This window comes from Physeter macrocephalus, chromosome 10 (assembly GCF_002837175.3).
Source record: "Physeter macrocephalus isolate SW-GA chromosome 10, ASM283717v5, whole genome shotgun sequence".
Taxonomy (NCBI): Eukaryota; Metazoa; Chordata; class Mammalia; order Artiodactyla; family Physeteridae; genus Physeter; species Physeter macrocephalus.
In genome coordinates this window covers 5,807,391-5,813,390 of record NC_041223.1, presented here as the reverse complement: position 1 = coordinate 5,813,390, position 6,000 = coordinate 5,807,391, and the positions used below count along the sequence as shown (strand labels likewise).

General features: G+C 36.8%; 1 protein-coding gene across 2 annotated transcripts in view; it reads right to left on the bottom strand.

The window, feature by feature from the left end:
- PRKN (parkin RBR E3 ubiquitin protein ligase) overlaps positions 1–6,000 on the bottom strand; it is a 1,334,302-nt gene that overhangs the window by 1,327,488 nt on the left and 814 nt on the right. The gene's annotated exons all lie outside the window — the stretch shown is intronic.

The window sequence follows — 6,000 nt, the reverse complement described above, 5'->3', positions numbered from 1 at the left end:
CCGAGCGGCTGGGCCCGTGAGCCATGGCCGCTGAGCCTGCGCGTCCGGAGCCTGCGCTCCGCAACGGGAGAGGCCACAACCGTGAGAGGCCCGCGAAAGGCAAAAAAAAAAAAAAAAAAAATTCTGAAGAACCTAGGGGCAGGACAGGAATAAAGACACAGACGGTGGGAGGGAGACACAAGAGGGAGGAGATATGGGGATATATGTATATGTATAGCTGATTCACTTTATTATAAAGCAGAAACTAACACACCATTGTAAAGCAATTATACTCCAATAAAGATGTTTAAAAAAAAGCTATCTAGTTCTCATTTATGCTAAGAAAGTTCTTATATGAATTTTTAAAAATCTTAACTATTAAAGAATTCATACATATTTATCAATCTTAGGTCATTAATGTTACTCATCCTGTTGTCAACATTTTTTGAGGACAAAAAAAAAAAAAATCATGTCACCCCAGAAACCAGACCTCAAATGGCATTTCCACCCTTCTCTGACTAACTTCACCTGCATAACTTGCATTCTACTGGGCATAATATGATTAAATTGAGTACAGGAGCCAGAAGAGATGTTTAATAAATTTATACACGAATAATTGTGACAACCATAAGTGGACTCAACAGAGAAGTTCCTTAGATGTTAAACCCCAAATACAAATAATTCTAGAGCTTCCCCTCACCGCCCCCGCCAAAAAAGAGTTATAAAAAGTGCTGCAGTACCAAACAGTACCCAGTTGCCAGGGTATAAAGGCGAGGATACAGACCCCGTGTGAAACTCTAGCAACATAAACTATGAATAAGATAATCTGATGACTTTCTTGAAATCAAGCTGATGGGGAAAAAATTTCAATACATTTGATAAGAAAATGTGCATGTAGTAAGAAACACAAACACACAAACACATACATACACACACACAGGCAATAAAAAAAGAAGATAACTCTAGAGAGGACCATAATAAAGGAAGAAATTCCCTTACCTACCACTGACTGGGCATGTCGCCAGTTCCTCAATGAACAGTAATAGTAGGAAGCAAATATCAGACCTCCACTATATATCACTTTCTGTTTATATCATATAACTCTGTCCAAACTGACTGCACAGTAAAACACACACAATTCCCATCCAAGACTATGAATTCAGCCATCTTCATTTAAAAACATCTTTAGATACTGTCACACATATATCCAGACTTAGTGGATGCCAACCGAGTTGTGCAGTCTACATCTGCTTGAGATCAGCATCCCGGATAAGCAGCAACTCAGATAATGCTGCCCCAGTTGTGCTTAAATCTGTACCTCTCACTCTCTGAGGAGTCACCAGGGAGCTGGAAAGGACTTCAAGCCATAGTTCACAGGTAGAGAGAAGACCTAGAGCATGCATTACTATTCTTAAGTCTTTATTTCTCCAGACAAGTAAGCCTAAATCCTGCCCTATCCTCAAGCCAGTCCAAGCTTCCTCAATCCCCAAAACTCTGGCTCAGGGAAAAAATGTAATCAGGACCAGATTCCCCCTCAAAACAAAATGCATTTGCTGGGCCTACGAGTAGTTTTACTGCAGACAACTCCCTGTCAAGAGAATGTCTATGGGAGGAGCCATGGTGGTCCTGGTTTGCTTAGTCACACAATTCCAGTCATGACCCTCAGGAACACCTGTATAACCAACCAAGCCCTGTGGAAACCCCAGAGGCAAGCAAGGAAAGAGCTCACCTCTTTAATTAGTCAGAAAGCAGCTGCTTCTGTGAGCTAAGGAATGAAACATTAAAAGTCCAGCTTCTGACAAAAGCAGAGTGTGGGGAAGAAGCAAATGAGGGAAGGAAAATGGGAGAGTACAGGTAGATGCTAAAACCAAAGGTTCACCTCAGAAACACACACATTACAAACTGCAGTCCCATTTCTCCATGTTAATACTGAATGAATTTCGGTGTCTAATTCCTGTCTTTCCATGTTCTGGAAAATGGATCTACTCTGAATAAGCTTAAAAGTGACGATGTAACTGCAAAGGGCTTCATCTCAGGTAATATTATTTATTCACTGAAAGGTCAAAAAACATTTAATAGTAGGAATAACTGGTGCATTTATCAATTACATGGATAAATAATGAACATGTTTCAATAGGAACACCAGTATTAGTTCCCTAATCACCACTTTTTTCCCCTAATTTGACAGGGGTGGGGATTTAAGGTAAGGGATGGGGAAGGTTGCTATGTGCTGTACACAGAGATTCTTCTCTGTTCTGATATTAAGTGCTCTAAAATTATCCTTTATGGGGAACCCTATTCAAGTCATACAGTAAGAGTCAACTGGAGAAATCATCAAGAACCCATCAACACTCTTAAAAATACAAATGTCCTAAGATGATCTCAATACATGACCAAGCATATAAGTAAATAAGCCAGGAAGGTGAGCTGCAACATAAATCTCTTTCTTTAATATTAAAAATTTTAAGAAAGAAACCGTTCAGATTACTACAAAGAAGAATTTAAAATGAGCTCATTAAATGCAAATTAAAACAGAAACACTATATAAGCACTGGGCCACAATTAAAGGCTGAAGAAACAGCAGGTAAGAAACAATTTCCATTGATCAAAAAACTAAAAGCTAACAGAATAAAGTATTCTGCATTGAAACTGCTTTCATGAATATGAAACATTACCAAGTAAGAAGAACTTTTTTTTCTGAATTTTTCAAAGAAGCTTTGGAGGTAGAAATGGATTTGCATATCTTAATACAAAGTACTTTCATTGTATCATTTTCAAGCAATGAAGCCATGAGGTTTCAAAAAAACGTAGACTTCAAAAAAATCCTTAGAAATAGTTCCAAAGTTCAAAAGGGCATAGAGTCATCATTCTAGAGCCTTTGGACCCAAAGAACAGTACATAATTACATGAAATCTATGCAAAAACTTAGAACTTCTTTTGTGACACAATTGTACCTCATCATAAACAGCTTTCAGAGCCTACCTTGGGTACTTAGATGCAGGGTCACTTCTCATCTAAAATTATTGAAATGGCAGAGCAAGTAGCAATAGACAGTATATTTAACTAAAATATAAATTCTGAGACTTTAAAATTCACTGCATACAAGCTTTAAAACAAATATGCAGATTTGTGGGCAAACAGTACAGTTAGACTGTACATTCATGACAGCGGGGTGTTTTTTTCTGTTTTTTGTTTTTTTTAACTCATGTATTCCTGGCACCTGGAACAGTACTGGGCACACAGTAGATACTCAATTATTGAATCTTCTTTCATGAAAATAAAGCATTATAAAATGAGAAGTGAAGGTTTTTTCTTCATAAGATTCATTTAAAAAATTAAAATATACTGTTTTTCATCTATCAGAAAGACAAAAATAAAAAAATTTTATGGTACACAGAGGGAACGAGGACACGCTCATAAACACTGTTGGAGGGGGGCAGGGCCATTAAGGACAGTTGTGCACCTTGTGCACTGTTGGAAGGCAATAAGTCTATGGAGAGAGAGGGGAGACCCAGCAGGTGCTTTGCTGTTGAATGCTGGGTCAGTTCTGGGAAGGATGTCTTTTTGTAATTTTTCAGCTCAGAGGAGTAGGACAGCTCTTTGCTACCTTGTTATGGCAGACAGAAATGTAAAACAGGGTAATTTATTTTAAACAATTCGGAAATACCTAGCAAAATTCAAAGTCTACAAACCCTTTAGCTAGAAAATTCATTTAGAAACTGTAATAATATTTTTACTTTACATATAGGCTTACATATGCAAATAAAGTGATATGGACACAAACCTTCCTGATGACAGCAACTGTCTGTAAAACTACTGTATGCTCATTTATTGGAGAGTACCTGCCTAAGTTATGTACATCCACTAAATACTAGACAGGAATTACTGTAGGGTGGATCTGTACATGCAGATTTGTAAGTCTTCTAAGAGATGTTAAGTTAAACAAGATACAGAAGAGATTATATTCTAATTATTTTTTAAATCACTCAAAAATCATTTTTAAGACATTGAGTTTGAATTTCAAAACTGGCAACATGGTTAGATATATATCCATGCACTTTAACATCTGATACTACTTAAATACCTAAATCCAGTTCTATACAACATACATATAGAATATACCACAAATATTACTATTAAAATTCAATTTTAGGGCTTCCCTGGTGGCGCAGTGGTTGTGAGTCCGCCTGCCGATGCAGGGGACGCGGGTTCGTGCCCTGGTCCGGGAAGATCCCACATGCCGCAGAGCGGCTGGGCCCGTGAGCCATGGCCGCTGAGCCTGCGCGTCCGGAGCCTGTGCTCCGCAACGGGAAAGGCCACAACAGGGAGAGGCCCGCGTACCACCAAAAAAAAAAAAAAATTCAATTTTAAACACACAAAAATGGTAATTTTAAAAAAGGGTGAAATATAATTTTAAGAGAGGTACCAAAAATTATACTTTTCTAAGTTGAATTCTCTTAAGTTTTTATTATGCTTTATATTATCTTAACGTCCTCTCCATATTTCTCAAAACATCATAATTTTTCACCCACTTAAATTATATTTCTATAGCTGAGTCAGGGCATTTAACATATTAATCATAATCTAACTGGAAAATGTAAGTACTTTTGAAACAGTCTCTGTGCCAAGAAAGAATCCTGAATTTTGAGAAAGCAAAGAAAGGTAATTTTATTGGTAGTGAGGCAACAGTCAATCCCCCTTACTCCTATTCTACCAAGAAATGCAATTTTTGTTTTTCCTTAAAAGTGAGCTGAGATTTAAATGAAGTAGAAGAGTACTGTTAGCATTAAAGAATGTGTAGCAATTAAAGACAGCATAGGCACAAAAGGGGCAAGTTCTGAGCAGCACACATGTCTTTAACAAAAATAAAATAATCCCCAGATATATATTAATGTATATTTTAATCTCCAGTATATCACTGGATATAGACTATAAATAAGGCCTTTCCTGGCTCCAAAGTTTAGTCAGAAACGGGAAACATCACTCCAAGACTTTCCTTCAATTGCTCCCACTTTCACTCACCTTTGGCATTATTCAACTGAACCAACTCCAAAATTGGCAATTACGATTTTTATTAAAATGTACCCATTGACCTAATTAGGCAATGCAATTAGTTGACTAGCTGTATAATTTATTGTACATTGTCCACAAGGTTGTAACAAGTAAGGTACTCTCCTTGGGAGGGAGCATGGAATTATTTATGTTGTAATACACTTATTTGCACTGTGTCAAACACTAGCTGGAGTATGAGAAAGAACACTTTTAAAAATCCACCTTACATTCTCCACATCACTGTCAGTTATTAATAAATGTCTAATCATCAAATCTAAAGATAATACGCTTCCTTCCTGTGTCCCTAAATCCCAAACAAACTGAACTGCCTAAACACAGTTCATTCTAACAAAGTTATCTATATAATCGTCTATTAGATGACAATTTAGAATTAAGTGATGATTTTTAGATCTTAAATTCTTGCCTGTATATAACTTCACCAACAATCATACCATGCTAGAAAGGTAAGAAAAACTGGACAACATCCTTAGCTTTTATCATTGTTGCAAACACAGTGTCAGTTAGCTGGCATGATTCTCCTAGTGACGGATAAAACGTTTTACACTTTAACATTCGTTTAATAAATAAAAGATGTAAGTTTATCACTGCGTACAAACTTATATATTTTTAAAAATTACCTTCTATCTTCTTGGATAGACGACATCTGACTTCAGATGTACTTGCGTTTCGTAAGTGGTGCCCATTCAAGAATAATCCCAAAATAAACTCACCAAACCAATACATAATCTACAGGAAATCTGTCATAATAAACTCCCCAAACAGCAATGTTTTGTAATCACACTGTGCGTTTCCATTAATTTTCAGAGATAACCCTTAAAATAACTTTTGGCTTAACAATCCTGGAAGACAGGAACTTTTCTAATCTTATATATTACAGGGTTTATAAGCAACTCTAACAGCCACTTCCAAAGCTTTATTCACATAAATGCACCTAGGGCCTTCTGTGTA